Source organism: Marmota flaviventris, chromosome 5 (assembly GCF_047511675.1).
Source record: "Marmota flaviventris isolate mMarFla1 chromosome 5, mMarFla1.hap1, whole genome shotgun sequence".
Classification (NCBI taxonomy): domain Eukaryota; kingdom Metazoa; phylum Chordata; class Mammalia; order Rodentia; family Sciuridae; genus Marmota; species Marmota flaviventris.
The window spans coordinates 147,209,290-147,227,221 of NC_092502.1; the positions used below are offsets into that span (position 1 = coordinate 147,209,290).

Here is a 17,932-nt window from a genome sequence, read left to right on the forward strand (position 1 = left end):
TTTCTCATTATTATATAGATTAATTTATTGGAAGGTTCTTCTTTCTGTAGTGTTGTCTGGATGATCAGATGGCTACAGGGTTCAAGATTGACTCACTTACATGGCTTATAGCTGGAACACTGTCCCATGTCATTTCTCTCTTTCTTTTCCTCTTTACTACTCCCAAACACACCCCTGTTGTGCACTCAGATGCTCTTTTACTCTTGCTCTCAGTCTTACTCTTGCTGTCACTCTCTGTTTTTCACTTGTCTCATTCAGGCCTTTTCACAGTGGGGTTTGAGGTAATTGATGGCTGGTTTCTATGAAGAATGAACACGGAAACTGTAGATTTCTTAATGTCTGGCTTTAGGTTTTCATATCATAGAACCAGCCCAAATTTGGAGGAAGGAAAGGGAGACTTTGCTATATGATGGGTGAATGACAAGATCAGACTGGAAAATATCATGTGGGATGGAGATACTGATGTAGCCAACGTTGGCAACACAGCTATTATGATCTAGGTTTTAAGACGAGAAGAAAGAGAGTCTCATTAGCCTTTTTTGATAAAGATTTTAAATAGGATAATGATATCTTAAAAATAATGTACAAATATCAGTCAACTATAGTTACAATTAATGCTATACAACTTATTGTGTAAAACAACAGTTGTTTATTCTTGCTAATGTGTCTTTGGATTGACTGGGTTGGGCTGCATGCTGCAGATGAAGTTTAGGTCTGTTCCATGCATCTTGGTTCTTCCTTAGACCAGTGGACTACTATATAATAGTGAAGTTCTCAGTGATGGTATAAACACAGGGAAATCACCAACTTTGGAAGTACATTTCAAGCCTTTGCTTATATCATATCCTCTAACATTCCACCAGCTGAAGAAAACCCCGTGGTTGTGGCTAATTTCAATAGACTGGAGAAATTTGCCCAAGTATATAGTGAGAAGAACTGTATTATGTGAAAAAGGGTGTAGATGTTGGAAGCGGTTGTAGATTGGGAATAGTAGTGTCGTCTACCACAGAGGATGTGGTTGATGCACAATTCTGAGTCTTCATTTTCATTCTTACTTTTACTCTTTTTCCCACTTTCTGCATACTACTTACTTTCAATACGCTAATTTTCATGGCTTGTGCCTAAATCAAGATCTTGTATGAGATTGGATTGTCTCATACTTAAATTGCCCAGGCTAGCCTCAAACTTGAGCTCCTCCTGCCTCAACCTCCTGAGTTGCTGGGATTATAGGCTTGTGCCACTATGCCCAGCTGTGGATTCCATATTTGTAAAATTGCCTACTTGGTCCTTTTACCTCTGAATCAATGCTCATGACACTTTCATAGTCACTTATGGATATATGCTTGCACAGAATGGCACAAAATTTGAGTTTGAACAAGATGACACTATTTTTGTTTCAGCTCTCATACTGTAATCAAGTATTCTTTTTATGCCTGCTTCATGTCATGCTTTCATTTTCTTGCCTATTATTGGTGATTTTGCTACCAAGCATACTGCTGAAGTGCTGTAGTACTGTCTTATGTTTCCAAGTGCAAGGAGTATGTGATGTTTCTTATAGAGAAAATACATGTGTTAGAGAATGTTCACTTAGGCATAAACTATAGTGCCCTTGACTGTGAGTTCAATATTAATGAATCAACAATATATATTAAGTCAGGTGTCCTTAAAATTTGTAGTTATGGTAGACAATCCTTCTAAGAAAGTATGAGGAAGGGGATTTTTTTTTTTTTTGCCAGTCTCTAAATTCTTCTTAATTATTTTAGCTACCCTGGCTTTTTATATTATAAAAAGGCTAAGACTTTATGGATTTAAATTTTACTTAAGAAAGTTTCAAGAAGAAAAGAATCTGATTGGTCCTGTATCTGACTCTTTCTGCCTTCTCAGACTTATACCAAAAATCTAGGTAGAAATACAGGAAAGCAAAAAATATAAGTTATTTGCCAATATATAAAAAACTACTATATAGTGTAATTTATATATTGTAACTTACCCATGCTGCCAATATTATCTGTGTTTTAATTTCAAACTCATGGTTTATTTTTCTTTCTACATTTCACAAAAGCAAATGTAATTAATTGACTACTTATCTAGGAAATGTTACAGATATCTTAATAATAGTCATTGGTTTGAGGATGGGTTTTAGTAATGCAAATAGTATTATTTGAAAATAGACAATTTCATATTGTACTTTAAAAACAAACTTTTAAGCCTCTTTTCTGATTCTAAGAGAAATTAGTAATTTGAAGTTTTACTGGAAAATCCAATGAATAGAATGTTAAAGATTTTTAGATATTTGATCTATCATGATAAATATTATATAATTTAAATGAAAACAGGCTTTTGTAATTATATTGTCAAATTTTTGTATTCTTAGGACTTGTTTCTCTAAAATTCTTTAAATCATTTATGTTTATGAATATGTAAATATGTGTTTATATTTTAAGAGTATTGTATGAGTACAGAACTACTTTTTGCTCTTAGATACTATAACAGTGCATTATAGTTACACTTTTTACAAATAAAATGTAATGGATATCTAATAGTAATTCCTGTTGAATATAGAAAATGTGAAAAATAGAAAATAAGAGAAATTATTCATAATTCCACTTAAATATAATCACCATTAAAATTTAAGTTTCTATGTCTTTTATTTCTATGTTTTTCTATGAAAGATGTTTTTGGCTCACATAGAACCTTTGTCACTGATTGCTTGGAGTCATGTTTTTGCATTTTACAGTCTTAGAAATTATGTGCAGATGCCTTAGGAACTATGGAGGAGTGTATGGGAATGAGATGCAGGGGCCTTCTATTTCAGCCAAAAAATTCCAATTTTTTCTGTCTTATATGTTGGAGTTTTCCATAAGTTTTTCTTTGAAAGTCACTTTTGCTAATGCTGATGGGTTGTGGTTTGGCAGAAGAGTGCTTGCCTAGCACGTGTGAGTTGCTGGGTTCGATCCTCAGCACCACATAAAAATAAATAAATAAAATAAAGGTATTGTGTTCAACTACAACTAAAAAAATATTTTAAAAAATATGAAGACCAATGGTCTGCAGATTATGGAATATAGGTTATTTTTTCTAGGAAAATGACACATAACTTCTTCAACTTTGAGTGGATAGAAAAGTGGGACAAGAATATGCAGGAATCAACTTATAATCAACCTTTGAACCATTCAAAAGCATTATTTAAAAACTGTAATTATAGTGTCATCTAAAAGTCATTTACCCTAAATCAGAGTTTTTATACATTGCTTCCAGTCAGGAAGTATTTTCCTCTATTACTTCCAACTGTTTGGCACACACTTTGCTTGAAATTCATATGGGACTCTTTGGCCTCGAACTAATAAATTTGTGACTATTAGGTCAGTTATTCCTATAAATCACAACTCCATAACTAATCAACTTTTTAATTAAGTTAAAATCGAAGATATTTTAGTAGGTCACTAGTAAATTAATACTTTAATGGTAATAATCTTATAATCTCATTATTAAGCTTTGGGTTTTTTTTTGTTTTTTTCCCCCCAGGTTTTTAATATAACTTTTATGTTTTAAAAGTTTATATGTACCTTGCAGGAAACAGAAAAATACAAGTAAAGAACAAAGTCATCCAGTTTTTAGCAGTTTAATTGTATATATCCTTCCAGGGCCAGTGTGTACATATAAAACATCCTATTTTGTGTGAATGAGGTTATAGTGTGTATTGTGGTTTCCCACACATCATGAATATTTGCCAATTCAAAACCCCAAAGTTACATGAATTTTTTAAAACTATTTATTTATTTATTTTTAGTTTCGGTGGACACAACATCTTTGTTTGTATGTGGTACTGAGGATCGAACCCGGGCCGCACACATGCCAGGCGAGCGTGCTACCACTTGAGCCATATCCCCAGCCCCATGAATGTTTTTGATAAACAAGAATACACTATACCAACTGGTGTTCTTGGGGAGAAAAATTTCATTGAAGATAGAAATGGCAATAAGTCTCTAGGTGGATGTATTGGCAGAGTTACAACTAAAGTAATGCATTCTCTCTTTTTTTAAAAAAAATATTTATTTTTTGGTTGTAGTTGGACACAATACCTTTATTTTATTTATTTATTTTTATGTGGTGCTGAGGATCGAACCTAGGGTCGTGCATGTGCTAGGTGAGCGCTCTACCACTGGGCCACAACCCCAGCCCCCCTCCCCCACAATGCATTCTCTTAATACTCAATTTAGGGGGCTGAAGCTGTGGCTCATTGTTAGAGCGCTTGCCTAGCATGTGTGAAGCACTGGGTTCAATCCTCAACATCAAAATAAATAAATAAATAAAGTAAAGGTATATTGTGTCCATGTTAAAAGAAATAAAAATAAAAAAATAAAAAACACACAGAGCTTCTTTATAAAAATACTCAATTTAAAATGAGACATAAAACAACAGAGTACACCAAACATAATATTTCTTAGAGAATTCATTATCAGATTTCTATTACTAAACTATGAGCAAGAAAGCAAATTCCCAAGTGAATTACAGTATATCTATAGTATAGCCAGATGATGCACACACATAAATGGCTCACATAAATATGCAAATCCTTGCACTTGCTTCCATTTTTCCCTTTGTGTTTCCTTTTGCCCCTTTGCTGCCAGTTCAATGAACAAGTCCTGATATACACTGCCCAGAGGTATAACAAGTCTATGTCCAAAAATACATCTTTTCTATCAGTTATACAATATCTACAGGTTGGCTAATTCATTATCTCTACTTTTATGATACATTGTCACCTCAGGACATTAGAAAGCTTAGATATTGTGAAATAAAGTATGAACTTTGTGCACAATAAATACAAGTACTTTACCAGAAATGCACATGCAGATCTATATTTATAATGTAAAGCTGTCTTCCAGATATGGAGATACTATTAAGTTTGGTTTTTCAGTTCATCTAGGATTGATATAATTAAGTGTCCTTCTTCAGGATTGTCTCCAACCCCTTTTCACCATCAAGTTCTTCTGTGCTGTTTGTTTCTTAATTAAGAAGACTGAAGTAAAGAAAGCAGATTTCAGGGGATGCCAGCAGAAGAAATTCTAAAAGTATGGGAAGAATTTGACATGATGGAGTGTGTACTGCTGGTTTTGAAGATAGAATGAGAACTTTTGAGTGCTGAATTTGGATACATAGCTAAGGATGTTTCTAAGCAGTGTTGAGGGTGTTGTTCACTTTCTTCTTGTTACTTATGAAATATGAGAGAAGAAATATAAACTTAGGGAAGTCTTACTAAAAGGGAATGAAAACTAGACAGTTTGGTTTACTTTTAGTGTATCCAGATGGGTGTGTATAGAGAAAAAAAACAGTGTGGCTGTAGAACTCCAGAAAGACCAAAAGATAAGAATAATCATCTACACTATGGTCTTTTCCAAGAAATTAAGGGTGTGTCTCACAGATCTTCCTAACCAAATCAAGTGACTTCTAGGAAACTTAAAGGCATTGCTCCTTAGCCATTTCAACAAGATCTATTGCCAAAGAAGAGACTTTTGCAAACATTCGTGGGCATGGCTTTTGTCTAGTGGAATTCAACTTGAGAAAGATTTTCCTTTGCCAGTTTTTAAGATGGGGAGGAATTCATGTGGCAAGAAATGCATAAGCCTTCTAGAAGCTAAGAACAGTCCCCAGCTGATAGACAGCAATAAAATGAGGATCTCAGTCCTGCAACCACAAGGAATTTGTATTCTGCCAACAACTTGGAAGTAGATTCTCTTCAAAACTTTTCAGAAAGGAATGCTATCCTGCTAACATTATGAATAAATTTGGGGTGTTTTAAGCCCCTAAGTTTATGGTCCTTTGTTACACAGTAATAGTAAACTAACACAGTTTTCCAAAATCAAAAATAGTAAGTAATGATGAAAATCCCTGAAGAGGTAGTAGGGATTGTGACCAAGCATAAGAACAGAGGTTAGTTGTGGGTGGGAGAAGGGATGTTTTCCCAATGGGAACGAAGAAGTAAGGATGAGCACATTTGCTTATAGGTAGTGTCTCCACATTGGGAATGGAAAGTATCACCATCTTCTGGCAGTCCTTTCCTAGTTTAGTGTTGGAATGATAGCATGATGGATCATGAACACTTAGAAAAGCTGTTCATGGTTTTGAGAGAAAAATTACTAGAAGAATTGTGGGACCATTAAGGGCCACAGATTATAAATTTGTAGACAATTAATCTGTATATTCATGTGATATTCTTGAATCCTATTTAGGATTTAGGGTGTTTGGATTGGATCAGTGATGTAGGAATTGAAGTCCAACAAAAGGAGATTTAGGATTAAGGTGCGAAAACAGTTGAAGTTTAGGATATTGAAAATAAAAAATTCAGGAGCTGGCACATAAGTGGTTATGTGGGCCAATAAATGTAATATCTAGAACCTAGAGAATATCTGGTGATCCATAATTGTTAAATCAATAAATACTGAGAGTTCATGATTTCAGAAATCATTTGTGACAATGGCAGAATTAGCCATAGTTAGGGCTGATGAAATATGTTAGAATAGATCATTGAAAGTGAGTAGGTCAAAGATGATGGGATTTATCTTTTTGATGTATTTAAATGGCTATTAAAATTGCTCAGAATTTAGAAGTACTTGGACTTTAGAGTCTTGATTGATGGAAGGAGATGACTAAGAGTAACGGATTATATAGGGGTAGGCAACTTATGACCTGTGCACCCAATCCAGTCTCCACCTTGTTTTTGTAATTAAAAGTTTTATTACAACATAGCCTTTTTCATTAATTTATCATTGTGTGCCTCCTTTTGTACTCACTTCAGTGGTAGAATTGAGTACTTGCAACCAAGACCAGGTGGCCCACAGAACCTAAAATACTTGGTATTTGACTCTTTGGAGAAAAATGTATGCTGGTTCCTGAATCAATACTATGAACATTAACTCCCCAGTGGAATGTAGTCACACAAAAGTTTGCTTATAGTTTCAAGAAGTTTGGCAATTCCTAAAAGCCTGTGAATGGACTCTGCTCAAGAAGATCAAAGTGTAGTCTCTCCTGCATTTCATCTCCTCATAGGAGTTGGCTCTGTTAATTAGCTCACTGTGCCAAAGACATGGATACTTTCATTTTGAGGATCATGGGACCTTACATTATTCTGTGACTACAAATGGCATTCTAGTCTGAAGCTGTTTTATAACTATTGTCACAAGAGATACATAGTTTAGTACAGATCAGCACATGTATTGTGTGTGTAGGAAAGAGTATTGGTCATGGATAAATAATGCCCTCTTTATGCAAAGCAAGGCATATTATGAGAAACAAATAGTCAATTCTTTCTTTGGGGCTATTTCCAGTTAGGGCTGTTAAATAAAGGGATTTTTTTTTTTTTTTTGAAGGGGCTATATTTAAATAAAGAGGGAGAGAGAAAAACCTGTTTATTTTATGAAAAAGTGTTTTAGTCACTAATTATTCTTTAATAGGTGTCACTTTAATTTTTTTTCCACAAATGTTAGCCTTGGTACTGAATCTGTTTAGATCCATTTAAGAATCCTTAGTTGAACTTCATTTTGTTATGACTTATTTTGGTCACTGTTTTCACACAGGGCCACTTAACATTCCCACTGCCTTTGTCATGGTCCTATCTTTACAAACAAGAAACAGCATTCACAGTCTTTTGGATTATTTTTCAATTTAACCTACTATCTGTGTTCTTATTCTTTGTTCTTAATAGTGAAGGTGTCTCTTTATTTTAACATCTTCTGTAATAAGGTTATTTTCTTATAGTTCTCTTAAAAATACTTTTTATATTCCAAGATGCTATTCACCTCTTATTAACAAATTCCAGTAAAAGGTCTGTGTTCTGAGGTTTGCCTTCAGGGTCAGGATGTTGGGTTGCTATTTGAACAGAGAAAAGAAAGTAAGCTTTGAAGGACCAAATGGAGTAGCAGCCATCTAAAGAGTCCCTGAGTCTGGGAGTAAGAAGAGGGAATTTGGTAAACCAGGAACTGATTGGGAGGTAAGCAGACTGTTCCTCAGATTAAGAGATCAGGCAGGGATGTCAGTGGAGATGGAGTTAAATTAAGCAGAGGAGAGGAATTAAGAGAGTGGAGTAGTGTGCCAGATTGAAAAAGCCAAGGCAGTTTTGGATCTAAGTCCTCAAAGGATGGGCATATCTTGGGTTATTGGGGTGCTCTTTTTATTGCAAATCATGAGCTATTTTTCCTGGTCCAAAGTTACTAATTTAGATCAGATACTAGTAATTGAATTTTTTTCTTAAACATTAGCAGATAAATTTATATTTTTGAAAAGAGATTAATATGACCCCTGACAATCCTTTAAATTTTAGTGAGCCTATCATTAATGTATTTCAGAACCTTAGTTGTACCAGATTGAAGTTAATTTAATCCAGTTCTGTATTATTGCCATTTTATTATGCCACATCCAATGGTCATTTCTGAGTTCCTATAATACTTTAACTCTCCAAACATTTGATACAGTTGATTCTTCTCCCCTCCTTGACTTGACTTGACTTCCAATTTACTACTCCCCCCTTCACCATCCTCTCTTGATGTTACTGGGGATTGAATGCAGCGGTGCTCTACCACTGGGCTCTATCCCCAGCCCTTTTTATTTATTTTTATTTTGAGAAGGGTCTTGCCAGCTTTGAACTTGAAATCCTCCTGCCTCAGCTTCCTGAGTCACTTGGAATTACAGGCATATGCTACTACATCCAGCAATTTGCTGAACTCCCCCTCGTTTTTTCTCATATCTCATGGAATGCTCCTTTTCATTCTTGGTTTTTGCTTCTCCTTTCTTCTTTCAATTACTAAATATTGGAATATCCCAGGGCTCTATGCTGAGCCCTCTTTAGTATTTTTACTTGCTCCCTGATTGACCTCATCTGGTCACACGGCTTTAAATACTATTTATAGACACTGTTGTTTTACAAATTTATAGTTCCAGCCTTATCTTTTCACCACTACAGTATTACCAACTATTAATTTAACAATCTCATTTAGATGTAAAGTAGGCATTGGAACCTACTTTGTCAAAAAAGGAAATTGTGGGGCTGGAGTTCTAGCTCAGCGGTAGAGTGCTTGCCTCATATGTGTGAGGCACTGGGTTCCTAGCACCACATATAAATAAGCAAATAAAATAATGGTCCATCAACAACTTAAAGAAAATAAAAGAAAAAGGTAATTGTGATTTTTTTCCTTTTTAGACCTGTTTATTCTGTAATTGTCTTGATCACAATAAATGACATTCTCTTTGATCAATTGATGAATCCAAAAACTTGAGTTCTACATCTCAACTGTTCTTCCCTCATATCTAAATCACTGGCAAAACATATTCTACCTGCAGTGGTTTATGAATAAATATGCTAAACAATTGTGTGTAGATTTTTTTTATGAATGCTTTCAAATCAAGTGGGTGAATTCTTAGGAGCCTTATTGCTGATTATGTGGTTGTATTTTGTTTAACTTTGTAAGACACAGCTGGCTGTCTTACAAAGTAGTTAGACCATTTTGGATTCCCCCCAGGAATAAATGAGAGTTCCTGTTGTTTTTCATCTTCTCTAGCAATTAATATTGTCAATTTTCTGGAATTTAGCCATTCTAATAAGTGTTTAGTGGATCTCATTGTTTTAAATTGCATTTTCCTAATGATCAGTGGTATTGAGCATTTCTTCATCTTTCTCATCCTTATATTTTCTTTGGTGAAATGTCTGTTTAATATTTTTACCCATTTTGGGGAAGAGGGTGTATATCTTACTAGAGTTTGTTTTTCAGAGTTAAAAAATACATTCTGAATAGAAATCTTTTTTGAATTTGTGCTTTGGAAATATTTCTCCCAGTCTGTGGCTTGTTTGACCATTCATTTTGCAAAGCAAAATTATTTGAATTTTTATTCAGTCTAGTTTATCAATTATTTTCTCCATGGATTTTATTTTTGGTGTTTAACTCTTTACCAAACCCAGTGTCACAAAGATTTTTCTCTAGTTTGTCTTTTAGGGGTTGTGTTAGTTAATTTTTCATCACTGTGACCAAAAGACCCAACAAGACCTACTTAGAAGAAGAAAAGTTTATTTTGGCTCATGGTTTCAGAAGTTTAGTTCATGGTTGGCCAGCTGGGCCTGGGTGAGGCAGAACATCATGGAAAAAGGGAATGGAGGAGGAATACTGCTCAGTTCATGACTGCCAGGAAGCAGAGAGAGCTCTGCTCACCATGGAGAAAATATAAAACCCAAAGGCATACCTGCAGTAACCTACTTCCTCCAGCTACATACTATTTGCATATAGTTACCATCCAGTTAATCCATATCAATGAATCAATACACTGATTAGGTTACACTTCTCACAGTCTAATCATTTCACCTCTGAATATTTATTGTCTCCCATGAGCTTTTAGGGGATATCTCATGTCTAAACCCTAGCAGGAGTTTTTCTATTTTATGTTTTACATTTAGGGCTATGATTTATTTTGATTTAATATTTGTATATGAGATGAAGAAAGGTGGAAGTTCTTGTTCTGTTTTGCGTATGAATCACTAGTTGTTTTAGTTGAAAAGACTGCTTCCTTTATTGAGTTGACTTTGCATCTTTGTTAAATATTAGTTGATTAAATGTGAGTAGATCTATTTCCGGGTTCTGTATTCTGCTTTTTACAGTGTTTATCCTTTCACAGATATTACCCTCTGTGTTACTCCAACTTTTTGGTATTTTTCAAAAATTTGGTAGCATGATTGTTCTAAGTTTGTTCTTCTTTTTAAAAATGGCTTTGATTATTTTAATTTCTTTACTTTTTCACACAAATTAGAACTGTATTATTTATATCTACAAAGAATCCTGTTGGAATTATTTGGCATTATTTTGAATATAAAAATCCAATTTAGAGAAAATTGATATCTGCATCGAGTCTTCCAATCTATCAACACAGCATATCTCTCCACTAATTGAGATTTTTTTTCTTTCTTTCAGTTGGGCTTTACACTTTTCAACATAGAGATCATTAACATATTAAATTTATATCCAAGTATTTCACTTTTCTGTGTTATCATAAATGGTATGTGTGTACTATGTACGCACATATATTTACATATATTTGCTTTCTAATTGTTTTTTGGTGAAAAACTATTGATTTTTTTTTTGTATGTTGACCTTGTGTTCTGAAATCTTACATTAAACTCATCAGTTGAAGACTTTTGTAGAATTTTGGAATTTTGTACATAGACATTGCATTTTATAGCAAACATATTATCTATTCTTTTATAATCTGACAGCCTTTTATTTCTTTTTCATGCCATACTGTACTTATTAAGATTTTCAGAATGACATTATGACATTGAGAAGGAATGGTGCTAGTAGACTTCCTTGCCTAAGTTCTGTTGTTTGGAGGAAACATTCAGGGGTGTGTATGTGTGTGTATGTGTGTGTTTTCCCATCAAATATGTTGTTAGCTGTAGGTTTTTATCTGTACTTATTATGTACTGAATTTTGTGTCCCCACCCCCGTCCAAATTTGTATGTTGAAGCCCCAACCCTCAATGTGATAGTATGAGGAGGAGCCTTTGGCAGGTTATAGGTTTAGATGAGATCAACAGGGTAGAACCTCCGTGATGGTATTGATATCCTTATGAAAAGAGGAAAAGACCCCACATCATCAGATGCAAGAGAAGGTGACCATCTTTAAGCCACGAAGAGAGTCCTTACTAAAAACTGAATCTACTGGCACATTGGTCTTGGAGTTACCAACCCCTAGAGCTGTGAAAAATAAATGTTTGTTTTCAGCTCAAAGTTTATCAAGGATCTAGACAGAGACCCTATACCTACTAGAAGAAAATGTAGGCCCAACTTTCCATCATGTTGGTTTAGGAACTGAATTCCTCAACAAGAATCCTAAAGTGCAAGAAGTAAAATCAAGAATCAGTAAATGGGATAGTATCAAACTAAAACACTTCTTCAGGGCAAAGGAACCAATTAAGAATGTGAAGAATGATGCTGGGCGTGGTAGCACATGTGTGTAATCCCAGCGGCTAGAAAGGCTGAGTCAGGAGGATCACGAGTTGCCTCAGCAACTCATCAAGACCCTGTCTCTAAATAAAATATAAAAAAGGGCTGGGAATATGGCTCAGTGGTTGAGCACCCCTGGGTTCAATCCTCAGTATCAAAAAAAAAAAAAAAAAGCGATGAATGGGAGGAAATCTTTGCCACTTGCATCTCAGGTAGAGCATTCATTTCTAGGATATATAACAAACTCAAAAAACTTAACACCAATAAATAAATAAATAAATAAATAAATAAATAAATAACCCAATCAATAAAGGGGCTAAAGAACTGAATAGACACTTGACAGCAGATGACATGAATGGTCAACAAATATATGAAAAAATGTTCAACTTGTCTAGCAATTAGAGAAATGCAAACTAAATACACTGAGATTTCATCTCATTCCAGTCAGAATGGCAATTATCAAGAATACAAGTAACAGTAAATGTTGGTGAGGATGTGGGGGAAAAGGTATGTACACTCATAAGTTGCTGGTGGAACTAAAAATTGGTGTAACCGCTCTGGAAAGCAGTATGGAGATTCCTCAGAAGACTTGGGATAGAACCAACATTTGACCCAGTTATCTCCCTCCTTGGCTTATACCCAAAGGAATTAAAATCAGCATACTACAGTGTCACAGCTACATTAAAGTTCATAGCAGCTCAATTGACAATAGTTAAGCTATGAAACAGTCCTACTCATCTGTCAACAGATGGATGAAGAAAATGTGTTATCTGTTCACAGTGGAATATTATTCAGCAATAAGGAAGAATGACTTTATGATTTTTGCTGGTAAATGGATGGATCTGGAGACTATCATGCTAAGCAAAATAAGCTAATCCCAAGAAACCAAAGGCCAAATGTTCTCTCTGATATGTGGATGTTAACAAACAGTAAGGAGGGTGGAGGGAAGAATAGAAGTTTGGTCGGTTAGACAAAGGGGAATGAAGGAAGGGATGGGGAGTGGAACTAGGAAAGACAATGGATTGAATCAGACATAACTCTTCTTATGATCATAGATGAATACACCACCAGTGTAACTCCACATCATGTACAACCACAAGAATGGGAATTAGGAAATTAGAACAAGTTATACTCCATGTATGTATAATATGTCAGAATATACTCTACTGTCATGTATGTCTAAATAAATAAATCAATAAAATGTTTGTTGTTGCAAGAGCCATGTAGAAACAGGGAATAGTAAATGCAAGGCTGTGAATCAAGGTATTTGCTATATCCTTTTCCATTAATTTATTATTATTATTATTATTATTATTATTATTATTAGATACTACTGGGGATTTAACCCAGGGACACGCTCGCACAGAGTAATATCCACACCCCTTTTTATTTTTTATTTTGAGACAGGGTCTCATGAAGTTGCCTAGCTGATTTTGAATTTGAGATCCTCCCACCTCAGTCCTCTAGTGGCTGAGATTACAGGTGTGCATCATCACAACCATTGTTCATCTTCAATTTTTAAACTATCCATATCTGCGCTTCAGGTGAGATTTATGAAAAAGCCTATTTTTGGGCCTTGTTTTAGTTTTTAAGTCTGTAATGACAACCATTGTCTTCTAATTGGTGTTTTTAGACAACTTAGTTTTAGTGTAATTATTCGTATAGCTGGTTTATTTAGTTCTGCCATTTTATTTTCTGCTTGTCCTTTCTATTATTTTTTCCTTGCTTCATCATTTTTTACTTCTTTCAACATTGTTAAAATTCTGTTTAGCTTACTTGCTGGCTTTTTGTTATGGCTTTTCATAGTTTTTTTTCAAGTGGTGGCTCTAAGGAATGTTATGCATGATTCCCGTCCTCACCATACACAGACAATCATCCTTCAGTATTTCTGGGTAATTGATTCCCAAAACACCCCACAGCTAGCTATTCAGATGTAAGGCACTGTACCTAGCAAATGTGTTATGGTTTTGATATGATATGCCCCCCGGAAGCATTTTTCACAAACAGATTTAGTGGTGGTGTCATTTTATAGTTCTTTCATCTCAGAATGTTTCTATTTCTTTTCTTTCTTTCTTTAGTCCTGAAAGGGCATTTTTTTGTGCATTTAAATTGAAAGTATTTGCCAGACCTTGTGGCACTTGCCAGTAATCCCAGTGACTGAGGAGGCTGAGACAGGAGGATGGCAGGTTCAGGGCAGCCTGAGTAAGTTAATGAGACCCTCAACAACTTAGTGAATCTCTGTCTCCAAAAAAGAACTGGGAATGTAGCTCTGTGGTTGAGTGCCTATGATTTCAATCCCAACAACAACAACAACAAAAGCATTATTTTTCTTTCAGTATTTAAAATTTGTCTTAATTCCTTCTGACTTTCATTATTTTTGATGAGTAATCTATAGTAATTAAAATATTGTTTTTCTATATGTAATATGATTTTTATTTCTGTTTATTTTAAGACCTTTATTTTTAACTTTAATAGATTATGACGTGTCTGCAGATTTTAAATCTAGATGGATTGATTAGGTTACATCTCATAATCTAATCATTTCACCTCTGAATATTCCTGCATTAACAGGAGGTTTTATGGGATAGATCATATCAAAACCAGAACACATTTGCTGGGAACAATGGCTTACATCTATAATCTCAGTAGCTTGGGAGGCTCAGGCAGGAGGATCACAAGTTTAAAGCAGCCTCAGCAACTTAGTGAGGCCTTAAGCAACTTAGCAAGACCCTGTCTCCAAAAATAACAGCAGCAGCAATAACACATTTGTTTCAAAAGTGTTTCCTTTCTCTTTTTGTAGTATGGGTATAAATACTGACTTGAAGTTTTTCTCTGATAATTCCATCATTTTGGGTTTTCTTGTGGTGGCATCTTTTTAAAAATTTTTAAAATTTTTTCTAATTAGTTATTTTGTGGTGGCGTCTTTTGTCTTTTGAGAGCTGGTTAGGTTGTTCTCATTGCTTGTATGTTTAATTTTGGGTTGTAGCCTTGATATTTTAAATTGTGTTAAGAGACTCTGAGTCCTGTGTCAAACCTCTGCACGGTACTATTTTTGGTTGTTAATCATGATGGTATGAGTGTGCCTGCACATGTGTGTCTGTATGGACAGTCAACCTCATTAGTTTTAGACTTCAGATTCTAATGTGCTGCCTATGAGCTGTTTTTCTTTCTAATGTTGATTTAATTTTTAAAGCCTTTCTTGTTTCTATTCCAGTTGGTCTATATGTGCTAACTAGGGATCATTCTTTTTTTTTTTTTTTGGTCCTGTGTATTGAACTTAGAGGCACTCGACCACTGAGCCACATCCTCAGCCCTATTTTGTATTTTATTTAGAGACAGAGTCTCACTGAGTTATTTAAGGCCTTGCTAGGTTGCTGAGACTGGCTTTTGAACACTCGATCCTTCTGTCTCAGCCTCTTGAATGACTGGGATTACAGGCATGCACCACCACGCCCGGCCCAGGGATCATTGTTTATATTCAGGTTTCACTGGAATTCAGGTTTCCCTGCAATCTTTATAACTATTTCTGCAGAGCACACATTGTATATAGATATTATGTATTTTGTCTCCTTTAATTTGAGAAGACTTCTCTGCCTTTTTTGGTGTTTTCTTATCTTGACCTTTTGGAAGACTAAGTCAGTTATTTTATATAATATGGAATTTGGTTTTACCTGGTTTTCATCATAATTGAGTCTGCTTTTGCATTTTTAGAAGAACTGTCACAGAAACAATATTGTGTCCTTATTTCTTCATATAAGGAAGTACATGATATTAGTTTGTGCCAATATTAGTGATGTTAACCTGGATCGCTTGTTTAAGGTGGTGTCTAGCAGGATTCTTTGCTATAAAGATATTTCTTCTTTGTAATTATTGAGTAATTTTCATAGAGATTTTTGAAGCCAAATAAATATCCTGTTCATTTTCAGACTTTCCTCCACTAATTTTACATTCCTTGATGATTCTTGCCTGAGGTGGTTATTACTGTGATGATTATAAAATAATTATCTTTCTAACTCTGTCATTCATTTTATGTTTATTGGGTAGCATTCCACTGTAAGGAAGAGTTTTTTCTTCTATTTGTTTACTTATTCATTATATTAGTATGTATTCAAGGGTTCTTACTTTAGTCATTGGTTTATAATCTTTTACTATCTTCATGTATTTTGATGTCCCAGCTCTTTCTGACTTAGCCAGTGAAAGCCCATTTGACCTGTATTTTATCTTTTTAATATATCTCCATCACTTCTGCAGTGCTTTCTTATTTTTTGACACAATAACATGTTCCATGTTCCTCTGTTCCCCATCATGAATATGTAGAATTTTTAACATCCTTTAACAGATAGCAAATCCTGGCCCTATAAGTAGTAATTTCTCCAGGTTCCTTTTATTACGGAATGATTTTTAAAATCCAGGATTTCTGTGCTAGTTTTGCTAGAGTGTATTGTTTTTAGTCATTTTCAGTATATAGAGCTCAAGAATAACAGATACACACAACTATATTTATTCAAATCTACTTATTAAAAATCAAGAATTCATATCGTCCCTAATTTCAAACATATACCACACCATCATGAGAAACCTTACTCACATTATCCTCAATGTATTTGTTCATTGGCTTAATTCTTTGCTATTTTGAAAGCAGTTTCATCATTGTTAATGCATACCATTACAGAAAAGAAACAAATGTGCTAACTGGAATTCACTATTTATTTACAATACTTTGGGTCTCAGACGGAGACTATTTTCTAGGTTTGTTGGGCTACTATACATAACTACCACAAACATGATAATTTTAATAAATAAGAAATCTGTACTTTTTAAGTTCTGTAGTGCAGAAGTCAGAAATCAAGATATTGGCAGGGTCACACTTCCTCCAGTGATTCTTAATGGGGAGGGGAGTTCGTTTCTTCTTTCAGCTTCTGTTGACTCCAGATGTTTCTTGGCTTATGGGTACATAACTCCAGTCTCTGCTTTACATAGTGTTCTTTTTGTGTCTTTTCTTCTCTTTCCTATAAGGATATACATCATTGGATTTAGATAACTCACCTAGAGATTCCTACTTATGTCTGAAGATACTTTTTCCAAAAGAGGTTACATTCTCAAGTTCCGTGGACTAGGATATGGACATATCTTTTTTGTGGCCACCATTCAGCTCACTACAGGGTATATAGTTACTTACTATCTTCTGTTTAGTCTTTTGATGTATCTTTTGCTTATCTGAAATATAGTAAAATTCATTTTTTCTGTTTATGTTAAATTTTAGGGTTCCCCATCTATATTTGATCATGAATATGTAGAATTTTTAACATCCTTTAACAAATAGCAAATGAATAAAGAGTTACAAATCATGCTAGCTAGCTATTATTAAGGAAATGGACAGGTGTTTGGAAAAGAACAATGAGATGCACCATGTTTACTTAAATTGAGAGCCAGGAAATACTTACTTGAACCACTGACCTGTAAACTGAGATTGGAAGAATGAGAAGGAACTATCAGGAGAAAGGGGTAAATAAAAGTTCTAGTAGATGGAAAAGCATGTATCTGATATGGGAAAAGAGGGCAGTGGGTGGTACATTTTGGGCAGGAATGGACACAAAATAAGTGAATTTGCAAGGAAACCAGGGGCTAGGAAATGTAATTTGTTTAAACTGTAGAGATTAAAAAACCAGCAAAGGTTATAGGCAGAAGAGTGTCATGTTTATAGCTATATTTTTAAAGGATTGTACTGATTGCTATGTGAAACAGAATGTTAAGGTAAAAGTAGAGAGAGTAGTAGTAGCAAATCTATCTGTTCCAGTAAATAATAACTGATTTAGAACCATGAGATAATGTTGAGTCATAGACAAATGATAGTGGTGAAAAAGAGAAAAGTGGATAGATTTGAGATACATTTTGGATAGAATTGGCAAGACTAGCTTTTGGATTGAATACAGTTGGGTAGAAAATTTT

General features: G+C 34.6%; 1 protein-coding gene across 3 annotated transcripts in view; it reads left to right on the forward strand.

The window, feature by feature from the left end:
- The window catches only part of Wdr70 (WD repeat domain 70), a 289,453-nt gene that overhangs the window by 83,335 nt on the left and 188,186 nt on the right, over positions 1 to 17,932 (forward strand). The window lies entirely within an intron of this gene.